Here is a 17,395-nt window from a genome sequence, read left to right on the forward strand (position 1 = left end):
CTCTACTACAACTTTGGAGACATTAAGTTACTCCAAAGTTATGCTTCTTATTTCTTATAGCAAGTTGCTGGGTAGATGGTATCTGGATAAGCAACTGATCTTGTTCTGTATGTCATCATTTTGAGCTTTAAAAGCAAATATTCAATGTTACAGGGCACCATGACTTGGACTAGAATGGTATATACCCTGTCCTTCAATTAAATTTGTGGGTAGCTTATGATCTGAATCAGTTTCCCTAGAATGCATTAAATTTTATTCACAGCAACAAAATATTCACTCATCAAAACGTGACCAAGTATAAGAATCTCTGTTTTGCCAATATTTCATAATGAGTTTGAAACTTGGTATGCATGGGTCTCAAAGGTCATCATTTTTAACATGCAAGTCATATATAAGAGAATGACTTGCATTTATGAGGATGAGTGCATAAGCACTTATGCAAAGAAAATTACACTGATAAAAGAAATATCACTTTTAGGCCACCAGGCTTATGTTCAATACATTATCAAGAGAGCCTATCACTTAAAGCAAACCAAAAATCATAATCATAATTCAAATAAATAATTTTTTTTCCTCTGGGGGTCCTAAAATCTCCTATACTCAAATCAAAGTATTCAAGTGAACATATAATCACACTCACATAAAATACATATAGTTTATATTTCAGATTTATGGGTTCTCTTTTTTTAAAGCAAGGGGTAGTTTTACAAAAGCATATGTATACAAATTTTTGAATAATTATCTAAATCAAGTAAAAAGCAGTGTCCAAAAGTCTGTACATCCTACCATAATTCAACAAAATACACAACTATGCATATACATGCAATTTAAAATATACAAACAATTCATACTCTGAATCTTAGTATTTAGTGTCAGGTGTTATCAACTATTGCAAGGGAAAGGATTTGAGGGTTAGTGCGTAAGAGAACTGATTTTCCCATGTTGAGTCAAATGTTATCTTGTTTATTCTACCTCTGTGAATGATTTTAGACAATTTTAATCAGTTTAAATAGTGCTTTGTAGTTAACCTTTAAAGTTGTTACTTTGTGGCCTTTCATTACTCATTCTGTCTCTTCCCTTTTTCCATATACGTTTTCAATCCATTAAGGACATCTACCCTTCCCCCCCAGTTCTTTCTGTCATACAGAGATCATCAGGACACACCACTTCTGTCCATAGGGACTGCCAGGGCTAATGAATACGTATGTTCTGTGTCACAACAGAGCACTACCCTTGTTCTGCAGTATCAAACCTCTTATCTGTATAAATAACAGGTGAGCTGTAGCGTGCAGGGATAAATGGGGTTAACACAACCTGAAAGCTCCATGCTAGCTAGATTCATAGTATCCAGCCTGTATGATTGATCCAGAAAGAGAAATCCAAATGCCAAAAGTATTGTGCATTTTCTATGTGTTTTGAATCTTTATTTTAAAAAAGGACTCTGCTGAGATAACGTTACCAGCGTCCTAAAAGTCTGAGGTCATTCCAATTGATTCTCAAGATACTCTTGTGCCATATAAAATAAATTTGCACTTTTAATTAACACAAACTGGGCATGGTACCAACCTTGAGTTATGACACGGGTGGTTAATGTCCTCTGTCACACTGCTAAAATGTTATGTTAATCATTATGTGTACATAGTACTATTCGTAAATAGTTATTTGCATGTATCTATTCTATTTCAAGTATATAAATGCAAAGCTCAATTTAGTTATATTTAAGGTGAACTACATTCATTTTTGCCCAACATCCCATGCTGACATGGTTCAATAAACAAATTCAGAATCTCCCAAGCCCCACGACCTTGTGTAAGATGGAATCTGCATTCAGCTTTTGTGTTCCTCTGAAACCTTACTCTAAAAAGACAGTTTACATAAAACAAAATAGATAATTAAGACTGCTTATTTAAATTGGAGGTCTTTCTCACATAATTAGACAAAAGAGTAAGAATATTATTTATATATATGTATACAACTCCAACCATTCTCCTTAAAAACTCTTTGCTTAAGGTAACTCTAAAGTGTGCAAAGCCCAGACAAAATTTGTTTAGGTTATTTATGCATTCTTCTCTTTTTGGCAATCCATGCATTAATTTTTAATGCAATAGCAAAATAGTGCCTTGGACTTTGATAAAAATAGTCTATAATCAGGGCTGGGTGACATAGTGCATTAATTCAGTGTCCTTCACTCCTGGGACCTGTGTATAATTTAGTCCAGCCTGAAGAAAATAACTTTGATCTGAAGGCAGTGGGAAAAGCAACGTATGAAATGAGTTTTGGTAGGTTTAGTGTTATTTCGCCCATATAAGACAACATATGAAGATAAACTGCTTTAGAATACAATCAACATGGTCAAGGATTAAAAGTGAAGAGCTCTTAGTAACAACCGTAGTTTCCTCACCTTTCTATTCTTCCTACCTGGCCACATTCTATGGTTTGGTGAAAAAAACCTGAGCACCACCTATAATTAGGATGCTCTAATTTCCAGATAAACAGAACATTGTTAAAGTGCAGTGTGAATGACAGTCCAGTCATTAGCGCTATTGGCTCTTCCATTTGTAAAAACAAAGAATGCTGCATAATGAGACAAAAGCAGAAGACAGGCTATCAGCATCCTCAAAGAAAGTGGCATTTCCTGTCCTGGAGGGGGTGCCTAACAAAGTAATCCTTGGGGAAAGCTAACAATAGGAGGGACCACAAGCAAAGAAATTGTTTCTTTAGATTCCATCTTGATTGTGTTCTCTATGACAATATTCAACTGCATCGTTTCATCTACTGTTAGAATACCTCAGGCCATAAAGCAAAAATAAAAAAATGTTTAGGTTTTGGCTGAATTGAATAAAAAGGTTGCTCCAGTGGCATTTGCCACATGAAATACAGATCCCTTTTCTTTTGCTTATAAATTCTACTTTAATTCCAATCCAACTCTCTTCTGTTGTGAATAAACACAGCTTACTTTGTCTCTAATATAGCAGTGCAACACGAGGTTGCTCTCAATACTGTCAATAGAATTCAAAGCTGTAAGGATGTTACTTCTATATGGTGAAAACTATTCTACAATTTTATACTTCTTATTGATGATAATGAACTATTTTATTGGCCTCAGTTATGGATAAGCTCCAGTATTTGCTAATAATTTTAAGGAAAAGGAAAAATTTTTTCCAGTCACATTTTTCACTTAGCAGATAGAAATGTAATTTAAAATTTGCTAGTTTTAGTTGCTTATGTTAAAAGAGTAAATAAGTCAAATCTTCCTGCTACCTCTTCAAACAGTGTGCATCCTATTTACACGAGTCCCTAAACAACAGGAAAACCAGAACCCTACGGGTGATACAGGTAGGTTACACAGAAAAATCAAATCTAGGTGCTTACATGTGTATACGAAAGTGTTGTGTCTGTAGTTGTGGAAAGGATATAGAGAAAATGGGGAAAGGTGACAGAAGGAAAAGAGATTTTAAAAAATACCTTTATCCTAAAAATGATCTGCTTTATTATTTATAATCTCAGAGTCCAAAGCACATTCTAAGTTATTTAACTAGCATGTATACATAATACTTTAATCAAATATAAGCATTACTTAAAGTTTTCTTTAGCTATATATTTATTATTTGTGGCTTGAACCAAGTCATATATCTCAAAAAGTTTCCATACTTATAAAACTTAAAAGTCTTATTTATGACCTCCAAATATACTATGAACATTATTTCCTTCATTGAGTACCTCATTTTCAAGGAGGTCTGGGTTTACATATGTAAAGTTTTTCAAAAAAGGAAAACTAATGACAATATTATTATATATTGACACATTTTCTCAATTGCATTCGAAAAGAAAAACACTTTACTAGAATCATTTGAGATGAAATGTTTAAAAAATCCTTGAAAAGCAAATAATTAAAATATATGATAATTGAGTTACTTAGGAAAGCATCCCAATTATAAATTTAGAATTGTTTTTGTGTTTTCTATACAAAAGGTCCCCCCCACCCTGCCCCAGCCTTAAACACAATAGAAAAATTCATAGAATTAATGAATCATAAGTCTAAAAGTACATTCCTGCTCATTGAACTGACATACCTGGAACTGGTCTCCTTTTAAGTAAATCTTTTTGAAAGTATCCAAATGCCTACAAAGAGTACTACAATTTCATTTATATATGACTTTCAGTCTTATGGCCATTACACGATCACTTAGCTAACTTGTGAAGTTTTTCAAGTTAGGATGTTTTATTGTGCCCTCCTTTTTTTAAATGCTTCTACATCCAGCCATTGTTTTCATATTTTACTTTAGGAATTATTTTATCTAGTTCAGTGTCAAATGATATTATACTTTAAAAATAATCTCTTCAGAAAATATAACATAAAATACTGGATTGCATCCCTGGCCATAGCTCTCAGAAGCATTAAAATGTTACTAGAGTGCCCGAATGACAGCAGTGACAGCTTAATCACTTAAAGGCTTTTTACATTAACAATTTTTTTCTTTCAATTTGAGCAGTATATTCAGGCATGATTTAATAGGAGGTTAGCTGTTAAATGCAGCTAAATAACATACTTTTTAAAAATATCAAATCAAGTTTAGTGCCTAATGAATATTGCTTTACACTTTCTGATATATTAGTGCACATTCATAAAGCTTGGCTTCTTTTATTTTTCCCCCAATATATGTATTTTTTAAAAAAATCAGTCAGATAATTAGCATGCATAGTCCAACAGTTTTCTATATTTTTATGATTTTAAGTAGAAGATCCATGGATAAAACATAATTGAAAGGTGAGCCTATTAATCTGGAGAATAACCTCCACAAACCAAATAGGGATGAATCATGTTGAAGTCTGCACCTCATTTATAGCTTTGTATTCCTAAGGAAAAAAAAAAAACAAACCCAAAGCAGAGAGAAACTAAAGGTGACCTTATTTAGACATATTAGTCAAGGCAGCCTTTGCTGTTTTTAAGCAAACATGATTGCGACTCCACTTTGTCCATCCAGTTTTCCAGTGTGTAAATTGGATGACGACTTGGACAATTCTCTCTTCATTAGTGAACTGTGGAAAGGAAATACAGAGGTGGCTTTTTATTTTTTAAACTCTGTAGTGTCTTGTAACCAAATTCTGAAGCATGAAGAAAAACATATATATATATATATATATATATATATATAATTTTTTTTTTTCCTAGCCAAGCTGTCGTAATTGAAATGAAGTCTAATCAGACTCATTACTGTTTTCAGCAATTTGCACCACCGAAGATGCTTATTAGGTAACTGTGTTTAATAAACCACTCTTTAGAAAAATACCAGTAATGAGCTCTTAACAGCCAATCTTTAGCGTGAATGTAATGTGAAAAGTGTTCCTAGCGCTGAATAGATTTTCACATTTAGTAGTGTCATAATTAAGCTCCATGAATTGTTTCTGTGATGTTAGATTTATTACAATAATCTTACTTTTCTCCTATGTTAAATCTACTTGGAAATGCAGTCATCTTCTATTAGAGTTGGATTATATTCATTGTACAGCAAATTTTCAGCTAGTGCCAAGCTGATCAAAAGGTTTTTCAACTGAGGATTTGTTAATAAATGATAAGCAAGGATTTTATGACTGATAATTGATGCTATCTATCAAGACTTTCCTCATCAGCATCCCCCACACCTCAGAAAAAAGTCTTCCTGTCATTTGATTATATATGAAAAGTTACCCAAGATACAAATGTATTATGATCATTAAGAGGAAAAAATTGCATTAATATCACTAAGTTAAAACATGGGAAAAACTGGACATTCTGAAAGGAATATATGAAGAAATGTTGGCCTTTCTTAATAGCAGCTATAAATAACACTATATTCCTTCAACAGATATTGTTCTTAAAAATGTGAATACCATTTTCCTCCTTGAGTCTTCCTTTTTGTAGCACTCTTTACTAAGATCTTAACATTAAAGAACAGTATTGTGAATATATATTATTTATATGCACTAAAAGTGGTCATGAGAGTTAGCTAGTCTTCTTATTGATAAGGGCAAAAAAAAGTTACATACCTCTAAGCAGAGGAGTTACTTCCATGCAAGATGGTGCATGTGCTAAAGTAAGTATATATCTACAGAATCTATATTGATTAGTCTATCAATAGAGTATATCCAGAGGTATTTCCATGTATATAAAATTATATAGAAGGGATTGAAAATATTTCTTGAGAACATCTAAATAAGACTTATAAGGAAGCTCTTGAGCTTGTTACAATGAAATGTCTCACATGGTAAGATAAATATCTTTTGTTTGCTAAACAAACATTCTGAGACTATTCCATAAAGATAATCAATAAATGAAAAAGTACCAAAAAAAAACAAAACAGGAGACCAAGAGTTTATACCCATTCATGATAAAATGTTAAGAAGGATTCTGTTAGTGAATGATTCCTCTCCCAATACACTCTCATTTCTTCAAAGCTGAAGCTTCACGACTCCTAATTGGAGCCAATAAGCCTCCATAACTGTTTTCAGCTTTCTGAATCAATAGCTATGAGAACTGAGACTGTCAAATTAACAGCTTGTTTCATCTGATTTTGTGGAATGCATTTCTTTGCATTACAAAGTAGAGAAGAAACCAACTCATTCCCTTGTGAATTCTTACAGCTTTCAGATCAAAATATCTTCTAGTTTAAGTCTTGACTGAATTCATATTCAGAACAACAAAAGACAAAGCCAGTGCATAAAACTACTAGAAACCTATATTTACATGCTTAAATGACTCACAGATAAAAAACAAAAATTATGAGAGGGTCCCTTTTAGTGCCTTTGGAATGCCTTATCATAATCTTGAATAACTTAATTTATGAATCATAGAATTTATGAATGTTTTATAAAAGAGGGGATGCTTTGTACACTTGAATTTATTACAAAAGCTAGGAGGCTCTAAGATGTCAAATAATAGTGATGATGGCAATAATATTAATGATGTAATATGAGTAATTCTTTTGGTAAGCTTTCAAAATAACTTTCCATGATGATGAAGATACAGTTTTAATTATGAATTTCAATTAGGAATTGAGTACTTAGTTAATAGATATTTTACCTAGATCTAACCCTTGAGTTACAGAAGGTTGGCAGAATTAGCCTTGGTCTTAATTTCTAATTTGAGAAAAACAAGCTAGGGAGTATGGACATATGCATAGATGATATTTTAGTGCAGAGAATAAACAACACATAAATATATATTATCACATAAATACAAGATAGGGGTTATAGGCATAATAAAATGCTAGTGGTAATGGGGAGACTTGTATTATCAAGACGTTTTGGAGAAGGTGCATTTCAAACTTCAGCTATTGGCCATACCATTTAGACACTGGTCTGAACATGAAGAGAAGTCATATACTTAAGCTTGCAAATAGTTGTGGTTTTTTTTTTGGTTTTTTTTTTGCGGTATGCGGGCCTCTCACTGTTGTGGCCTCTCCCGTTGCGGAGCACAGGCTCCAGACGCACAGGCTCAGCAGCCATGGCTCACGGGCCTAGCCGCTCCGCGGCATGTGGGATCTTCCCGGACCAGGGCACGAACCCATCCATGTCCCCTGCATCGGCAGGCGGACTCTCAACCACTGCGCCACCAGGGAAGCCTTGCAAATAGTTTTTAAAGAGAATTAGGGCTCATTAATCCTTAAATTTTTCAAGGAGCCACAATACCTAGTAACAGCATTATCATTCTTAGAGCCTTACTCAGATTTATCATTTGCCATATTCCTGAGCTAATAAAACTTAAATATTCTTCCATGTAACAAACAGCCAAGCAAGCAAACAAAAATGAAACCTTAAAAAAATTCAGTTTCTTTTACTTATGTCTTTCTTAAATTCTTTCAGACTTACTCCAAGATCCCTTCTCCCCCTCCAACCTCTTTTTGACCCTGGCATGTGGGGCAGTGAGTTATTTTCTCTCTTTTCCTTTCCTTTCTTTTCTCTCTGTTTTCAAGTAGTTTGTCAATTATGAGAAAAATAGGTCACAGAGAAAATGTATTTTAAATCTCAAAACTGGAATCCTAAAAAGAATCTTCCTTGAATCTCTGAATCTTGATAACTTGTTGTCACTAGATAAAACAAATGGGACTAGTTGCCTAAACTGTTTAAAATATTATAATGGCACTCATGCTCTAATAACATCTGAGAGCCTACTACAACTTGAGAGCTTCTGACCTAAGTGCTAGGAAATAGAGGTCCCTGCCCCAATGGAACTTACAAGTCTATCTTTAGTGGTAATTTACCAAAGAAAATACTTAGTTCTGAATCTGGTAGGGAAAGGTGGCTATATAGAGGATTTAAGAGTTGAGGTATATCTTGAAAGCTGAATAGAATTTTACCAGTTAGAATAGAGAGAGGTGAGTTTTCCTGCCTGTGACAAGACTCAGTCAAAGTTACAGATGAAGCTAAGTGTACCTGGCACATTTGGGAAACAGGGTTGCTTGGTATGGTTAGAAGACAGGAGGGAGGTATATGTCTATGTATAGGGCGGGATGGAGGTAAAGATGAAGCTTGAATTCATTTTGCAAAGGGACTTGAATGTTCGGACTTTATCATACTGCCAACATAAAGTACTGCCCTCATCTGTTCTTTAGAAATATATCAATAATAACAATATATAGGCCAGAATAGGGACTTCCCTGGTGGTCCAGTGGTTAAGAATCTGTCTTGCAATGCAGGGGACGCTGGTTCGATCACTGGTACTAAGATCCCACATGCCGTGGGGCAACTAAGCCCGAGTGCTGCAACTACTGAGCCTGCAAGCCACAACTAGAGAGCCCACATGCCACAACTATAGAGCCCGTGAGCTCTGGAGCCCACACGCTGCAACTAAGACCCAACAGAGCCATAAATAAATAAATAATTTAAAAAAATTTCTAAACAATATATAGGCCACGATGGGGGTGGGGGGGTGGGGCAGGGAAGGCTAGAAGCCAGGCCTGAACTTGAACAAGAAGAAGAAAAAAATCTGAGAAAGATTTCAGATGTACAGTCAAAAGAATGAGCTGACCAGTTGGAGAAATGAAGAACAGGAAAGGGGATATCATCATAAAAATAGAAATACTTGTGAGATATCTGTCAACTAGTTAATAAAGAGATTGTAGTGGCTATTACATTTAATCCTTCAAAAGCCTAGTGAGGGATTAATTCCCTTTTTTTTTTCTTTTTTTTTTTTTTTTTTTTGCTGTACGCGGGCCTCTCACTGCTGTGGCCTCTCCCCTTGCGGAGCACAGGCTCCGGACGTGCAGGCTCAGCGGCCATGGCTTACGGGCCTAGCCACTCCGCAGCATGTGGGATCCTCCCGGACTGGGGCACGAACCCGTGTCCCCTGCATCGGCAGGCAGACGCTCAACCACTGTGCCACCAGTAATTCCCTTTTTTATATGATGAAACAGGTTGCTTGAATCTAAGCAATTTTCCCAAGGCCACCCCAGAGCCAGAATTGCAACCTGGATCATGTGACACAAAATTGTTGCACTTGGTCTCCCCTTGGAGAACTTCTCCAAGGTTTTTAGCTTGTATAACCAATAAGTTGGCCACTAGGAGTTCCCATCTTTCGATGGGAGAGAAGTTAAAGGTCTACAAGGATATTTAGGAATCATGAGCAAATGGGAATCATTGAAGTTATGGTAATGGAAGGCATAGCAGAGAGAAAGTTGTATAGAATGAGATGAGAATGTAACTCATGAGTTAAATCAGCATTTAAGGAGTAGGCAATGGGGATTGGGAGGGCATTTATAGAGGAAAAAGAGAAATAGAGAGAGGGAGAGAATATGCTGTTGTAAAAGACAAGTGAAGAAGAGTTTTCAAGGACAGAGTGTTTATTTGTAGCACAGGCATTAGAGAAGTCAAGTAGGACAGGAGAGAACATAGGCAATTAGGAGGCTAGAGATGATCTATGAGAGTGGTGGAGTCAGAAGCCATGGTGAGTGGGTTATGGAGGAAATGGGTGGTGAGAAAGTGACATGGCAAGCATGAAAGAATTATCCTCACTGATAAACATCTTAATAAACATGAACAGCAGTTTATGGGGCAAAGAAGAATTAAGGCAAGAGATTTTAAAGGATATGGGGAAAACCCTAGACCAAGGTTCAGCAAACTATGGCCAGTAGGCCAAATAATATTATTACTTCATTTAGGAAGACTTCCCAGACATCACTGCCTTCCCTTCCTCTCTACCATTTTCCATATCACCCCGTACTTACACTGCATTTTCATATGCATTTTATTTTTCTATTTCATCTGTATTACCTACTAGACTAACCTCTGAGGCCAGGAATCCATGCCATTAGAGTAGGGCAGAAACCTTGTCTGTCTTTTTCATAGCTATACGTCCAGTGCTCACAAAGAAGAGTATCCTCACAAAGAAGGTACTGTATCTATCTATACCTATAGATATACATCTATACCTACATATGTATCTGTATCTTTATCTGTACCTATATAGAAAGAGTTCATGCAGGCTGTAACTTATACCATATGTCTAAATTCTTAAGGTATTTGAAAAGTTTTAAAGCTATAAATAAATTATTTTGAAAGTTATAAACTGAACAAAAAATGTTAAATAAAATGTTTTTTTCTTTCTACCTTAACAATTATATCTTCAAAAACACCTGGAAGGCTAAGTTCAAATTTAGAATTTTCTGTCTCCTGGGTCATCAGAGCTCTTCCAGAATGAGAAGCTGACCTGTGGTTCCCTATCATCAAGAGGCTTAATATGCATACTGTAGAAGAATGTTCCAGCCATTCCCTGCCATTCCCACCTCCACCCAGCTGCCTCCTGGCCTCATCTTGTGAGAGGACAGACTTAGAGAAGAGCACTGCATGGGTCCAGGAAGTAGAGTCAGGGAATTTCAGGTGCCTGGGACATGGTCTCAAAGGAGGGCATGGGTTCCAAGTGGGCACGTCCTCATGGCCCCTTGGATTCCTCACGATAGGGTAAAGTACTGGAGGAAGGCAAGACGACTTGCTAAAACATGGCACCCTTCTTGCCTGGGTCAAAAGATGGTTGCAGTGACTTGTATAAATAATTCAGTGGTCTGAAAAGTTAAAAGAAACATTGTTTATGTTTTACTTTGCTCTTTGCAATAGAAGATACTATGTAAGGAGCCAAAAGGCATACATTTTAATACTAGTTCCCTAGTCATTATCACTATTATCTTGGTCTGAAGACCAATCTCTGAATTTAAGATTCCTCACTGGTCAACCACACACAATTGCTGTAAATGCCAATTGACATAATGCATGAAATTACTATTACATAGCTAATAACTGGCAGAAATTGGAGCCAGAATTTAAGTTTAATATTCTTATTGTAATAGTTTTGTTATCCACTTCTTTTTACTAAACTCTATATTTACCACACACCGGGTTTGATACTGCCTACTAGCCAACAGTAAGCAAGATATTTTCCCATATAAAAAATAGCCCTTCTACCTTCACCATTCAGAACTCTTGAACAAGTTCATCTTAGTCTCCAAACTAGGGCTTGTTTGTATCCATGTTCATGGGTACTCAACCCTGAGAGGAAGGAAGTATAATCAAAAAGTATGATTCTAGCCTTCCCTGTACTTTCTGGACCTCTTACTAACTTCTACCCATTAAAAAAAACAAAAAAACAAAAAAACAAAAACATTTTAGGTGAGAATCCATCAATTCCTATATACATTATTGAATGTAGAAAACAGTACAAGGTCTCTTGGAAGAAACTTAATAATGTAGAATTTGCTACAGCATGTAATACTTGCATTTGAAAGAACATGTGTTCAAAGAACAAAATAGGAATCCAGTCTTTATTTTACATATATAACCAAAATCTTTTTTCATAGCTGTTCACAATATTTTATTTACTCTTCTTACCAAGAACTACCTTCGAAAGATCATCATTTACAGTAATAAGGACCTTTAATTTTCAGTGATCAACTCTGTTCAAATGTCAATATTGTCATAGTCTGACCATGGTGGATTTGAATTTGGGCATATATTTGAATTGTCCCAGATCTGAATCCCTACATTTCCCATTTCTAGTCATGGGTCATCCTTAAGCCAACTACTTAGCCTTCCTAAGTCTTAGTATTCCCAACTTTGAATTTGGGGGGATAATAATAATTTCATTGAAAGTTTGAGAATTAAATGAGACAATGGGAGGAAAGCAACTAGTACATTATGTTACCGTCCAGGAACTGTCACTGCCAGAAGGAGTTCTTTGATGTTCTAGGGGACAGAACTAAAGAGAAATTTTGAAGGGAAGTTACAGGTAAGTAGATTTTAGAAGCATAATATGAAACACCCTCTAACCCTTCCCCTACTCATTTATGATTAGGAGATTTAAATTCATTTTCTGGCCCTGCCAATAACTTACTATGTTACTTTTATTACAAATAATTTTTTCCGGACAGCTAGAGTTAAGTTCTCAGCACACGCAAAGAAAATTCACTGATCAATCTCCAGGTTTTCTAGCTCTTCTCTTATCCTGCATTCAATCAATGACAAAGTTTTCTCAATTCATCTCCTTAACACTAACATCTATTCCTTCTTCATTCCCATGCTGTTGCTTTAGGTCAGTCAGCCTCATCCCTTTTCAGCAGGGTCTCAAATTTCCTATGTGTTTTTCTTCCAGTTCTTCTTATTTTGTATGTATATATGTATGTATTTTGGGCTTACTTAAAAAAAAAAAAGAAAAGAAAGAAAAACTTGTTTCCCTGATTTTAAAACACAAGCTTATTATTTTAAATTACGGAAAACACAGAAACATAAATACAGAGTGACCATCATCTATAATCATGTAGCAATGACCTCCATTAAAGTAATTTTTCATTTAAAGTTTTCATCTTCCTTTGAATACTTTAATATTTGCTTTGAAATTTTCTGAGTATTTCTAGTTCTTAATATTGTTGAGAGCATGTTGTACATACTACTAACTTTGAGGAAGCATCCTAGCCTCTCTCATACCTTATATCCTCGTACATGCTGCTCTCTCTGCCTGTAATGCCCTTCCCGGTCCCACAGCATCCTTTCCATCCTGGGCCAACTACATTGTGTCTTTTTGGCTTTCTTACCGACTATGATGTCATTGAGGTCAGTTATCTTTTTATTCTGTTTTCAGTACTTATCGTGTGTGTGTATCAAAATCTTATGAATTTATAACACTGATGCTATAATATACATCTCCAACAAAATTATTTTTGATAAGTGAGTATGACTGTTATATTGCAATAGTGTTCTGTGATTAGAGTGATGTGTGATTACTAGTTACACATAGTCCTGCAAAAAAATATTTTGGGAACTTAAGCAGAGAGTGTTTAACTCATCTATGGTAAATTCCTAGAATTTAAATAATCATTCAGCCAATTATGGCACTTAATCTCTTGTACCAAAATTGTTTATGTGTTAGTTTCTTTCTCCAGGCTCAGACTGTCTTATTCATCTTATATTCCCAGTACAGTACCTCTCACTATACATTGCACAGAATATGTACTCAATAAATAATAAGAAGAAAATAAGCAAAAATATCAAATTAGATAAAACTTGCCTTACTAGATTCTTATGAAACACAGAGAAGACACTATCTACCTAAATAGTACTTGTTACTCTTTTATAAAATCAGAATAACAGATATTTTCTATTAGTACCTATTATGTGTATCATTAATATCAAATGCAATTGATAATTATACTATTCATTAATGCAGCCCTCACAAAATCTAACAAATAAAACAAGACCTCATTAGAATTATTATGGGTGCTGCTGAATAAGACTCTCATGCAAAAAGATCACCACAAAATACTTAATCCATATGTTTAAATATTCTGTTTAAACACTTTGTATGGGTAACCAAATATCAGAAACAAGCATTACAAATATGATTTTAAGTTTCTTATAGTTAAATTCACATCATTTGCAATCTATTTGTAAAACTCTCTTAACAGAGTTTATGTCATGACTGGTCTAAACGATATTTGATACTAATGGTTAGAGGGCACAGACTGATATTTAAGATGTAAGGTTGCACCACAGTAACTTTGATGGGTTATTTTATAGAGGATAACCAGATATGACATTTCTAAGAAAGGTCTATATCACTAAAGAAAAGGAATGGCCTAATTGCATCAGTGGGAACTGCTCCTTAGCATACCTTAAAAAAAAAAAAAAAGATAAATAAATGGAAGGAGGGGGGAGAGGGTTCTTTTTCTCGGGGAAGGGATTGCCATTTTTGAGAAGAGTCATACTATAAGTGTTTTCCAGTAAATCTAAAGGGAGTAATAGGTACTTATAAAATCAGTAGCTTGCTCTTGTAATGACAACATAGTCTCTTCATGGTGGTTGATATGTTAGGATCAGTTCTGGGTTGCTTTAGAATACAGTTGCTTTTTTACAAGCTTGGCTGTTATTGCACACTTCCTCTTTTGTGTAAGGTCACTTAGTTAGATTAAACAGTTTGCAACAAGACTACTTTTCAAAATACATATGCCTGCTTTCCAAGGGTGATATTATAATGAAGGTGGAACAAACAAGCTACTGCACAACGAGACTTGCATCCAGTAGACATTTCAGTAGATATAGATGTTTAGGGTAAATGTATTTCTCACATTATTCCAAATGCAATCCTAGGGATGTAGGTAAAACTTGCTTCTGAGGGAAAATAAACTATAACATTAAATAGAATTTGCCAAGTAAACTATGGAACAGATTTTTAAAAATAGGTACTATGAAAAATAAAGCAAAATAAAGAATTCTTAATTATAAATTAAAATGAAATACTAAACATCCTTTATTCATTCTAATAATAAAGAGTATTGAGGGCCTACTTTATGCCAGGCACTCTTCACTATTTTCAAATAAAACAGGGAGAAATTAAAGTGAAAGAAGAAACATAATCAACCAGTAGCAATTAACAAACTCAAATCTGACAATTGTTGCAACATGCTTTTTGGTTCTCTCCGATTTGGAAAGAGACCATGTATTCTCAACTTTCATCTCCTGAACAGGTTATATTCTTCCTAGGGTTTTAAAATCTTTCCTCACAAATCTAATTCTGACGGCTTTTAACTTTGCCCAATAAATTAAACCACAGTAATATCACCTATGATAACAAAGGAAATCTAACTGCAGAATACATCTTCAGTGCTGACTTCTGGCAAATACAGATTTAATGGCAACTCATGTCTTCTTAGCACCTCTCACTTAGAAGAGATAATGCATGTGAAAATAGACAAAATTGTAGATTCAGTCATATCAAAATGCAATTTATGCCAAAATAGATCTGGGAATGTCACTAATTGCAGAATAAATGACAAGTTTTGAACTTCTTAAAAAAGGAGTGAGTTCAGTAATTATTTAACTTTTTGTGCGTTTGTGTGTGGTCGCAATAATTCTTTCTTGCAAAGCTTTAAAATTTTTATTTTTCCTTGAGCAAGCCTTGGGAATCCAATAAAATGCTATAACTACAGAGCAACACATATTTTAGTGTTTTTACCCTCCTGGCATATTTTTGGCATGATATGACTTTTGCCATTAAAAAAAATTAAATTGAAGTGGTACTGACAGAATTTCAAGTAAACAAAGCATCAACAGAAAGCACAGTGCCTCTGTGTGCCGAGAGCTCCAACAGACAGTCATCTGCAAATGGACAACTTTAATTCGATTCCTGGCACCATTGGCCGTGCTGAGAATTCTCCTATCTCTTCACACCAGGGGTTTGCTCTTTTAAGCATTGCTCCCTGAAGGGAAGGAAAAACTAGAGAGAGAGGATTTCCAATGACCCTGCACAGATGAATGGATACGTCAATGGTGAATATCGGTTCAGCTTTGAACAGGGAATCCTGCAGTGGCCTCGCTTCTCCAGCCCTTCTATGCTAGTGTGAGTGTCGCTGAAGACTTGTGTGAACAGGAATCTTTAAAAGATCAAGACAGAGGATGAGAAAGTAAAAATACAAGCAGAAAAAAAAGACAAAATGCTTTTTAAAAATTAATGAAAATTTAAATGTTTGGGAAATTCAATTCTCCAGAGACAAGTAAGAGTGTATTAACTCTAGTGTTGGTGGGGCTTTGCATTTAAAACTTGGGCCTCTCAAAGGTAAATTCCAAAACACTAATTGCTCATAGAGTCAATTAGTAATGTGGTGTCCGTTTGATAGGTCTTGAGGAACAATTGAATACCGAATTGAGCACTAAGCACTTAGAATGCTCTTATTCTTTGCCCTGCCAGTACTATAATGAGAACATACACAGAACAAGCAAAAGGAAAAAATATCAATTCCATTTTGTTTGGAAGATGAGCGTTTTAAGTTACTAATCCTGCAACTGGGTAGATGCAAAAATTCTGCTTGAGTAACTGCAGAACACGCATTTATTTTCACATGCTTTATGGTTAGTTTTCATCCAGCTATCAATCAATCAATTATGCTGTGACATGCTGTAATTTCCTAATCATACTAATATTCATGCTTTTATCACTATCAAACCTAGAGCACATACATTTCAATGAGACAGAAGTCTAATTATTTAAATATGCTAGAGCATATTACATCTCCAAGGCTGTTTCCTTTATGAGTTTTTCTCCCCTAAAAAAACATCTAATTTAATTGCAAAGAGAAAAGTATATTAAACAGCATTACATCCCTCCAGTAAGCAAAACTGATATTTTACAGATCCCTGTAAGTATGGAATTTTTATGGATCCTTATTTAAAATTAACGTCTTTTGCTTGTTACTCAAAATAGCCAAATAGAATTTGTCACAAAAAGAAATAATAATCATATTCAAGGTGAAAGATACAATACGCTTATTTTATTTTTCAATGCTCTTGACCTGAAAAAAATTATAGGGACTAACTAGGAATTGCTTTATATCCCTAAAATATGATTTTGCATCATTTCTTATAACTGGCTTAGCTCTCAAAACTTTTTTCTACAGCTTAAAATTTTTCATACTTAAGAAAAAGGACTTTTATTTGATCATTTCAATGTTCTCCTTGACAGGTGCCAGAGAAAATTTTAAAATTTTCAAGACTACTTCCCTGATGCATATGTTGCAATCTATAATTACAGTCTCTGTTGTGCAGATTACTTTAAAAGGCAGTAAATGAGTATAAGTAGTATAGGTTACACATGGCAAACATATACATATTCCCTTACATCTTTACAAGGAAAAAAAATTCAGGCTCAGTTGCCACCATTAATACTTCCTACAGTGCTCTGAAGCCAACAGTCCACTCAAATCATGATATAGCTTCTCAGATACATTTCCTTTAACAGAATATGTTTCAATGTATATTTTCAAGAGAGCCCTGAAAATTCCATTATTTTTGTCAGTGGGGAGTGAGCACAGATACATTGAAAACTAATAGGAAACAGTAATACAATGAACAACAGTAACACCAACAAAAAATCCAAAAGGCA

At 34.8% G+C, this 17,395-nt stretch overlaps 1 protein-coding gene across 4 annotated transcripts in view; it reads right to left on the reverse strand.

The window, feature by feature from the left end:
• The window catches only part of FIGN (fidgetin, microtubule severing factor), a 120,742-nt gene that overhangs the window by 13,184 nt on the left and 90,163 nt on the right, over positions 1–17,395 (reverse strand). For 2 of the 4 annotated variants that reach the window (XM_028478466.2, XM_028478463.2), the window contains one exon: positions 4,908–5,040. The exons of the other annotated variants lie outside the window; for them this stretch is intronic. The gene's annotated coding sequence lies outside the window, so the exon portion shown is untranslated. The remainder of the gene's footprint in view (positions 1–4,907; positions 5,041–17,395) is intronic. 4 annotated transcript variants of the gene reach the window in all.

The sequence above is a fragment of the Physeter macrocephalus genome, chromosome 2 (assembly GCF_002837175.3).
Source record: "Physeter macrocephalus isolate SW-GA chromosome 2, ASM283717v5, whole genome shotgun sequence".
NCBI lineage: Eukaryota > Metazoa > Chordata > Mammalia > Artiodactyla > Physeteridae > Physeter > Physeter macrocephalus.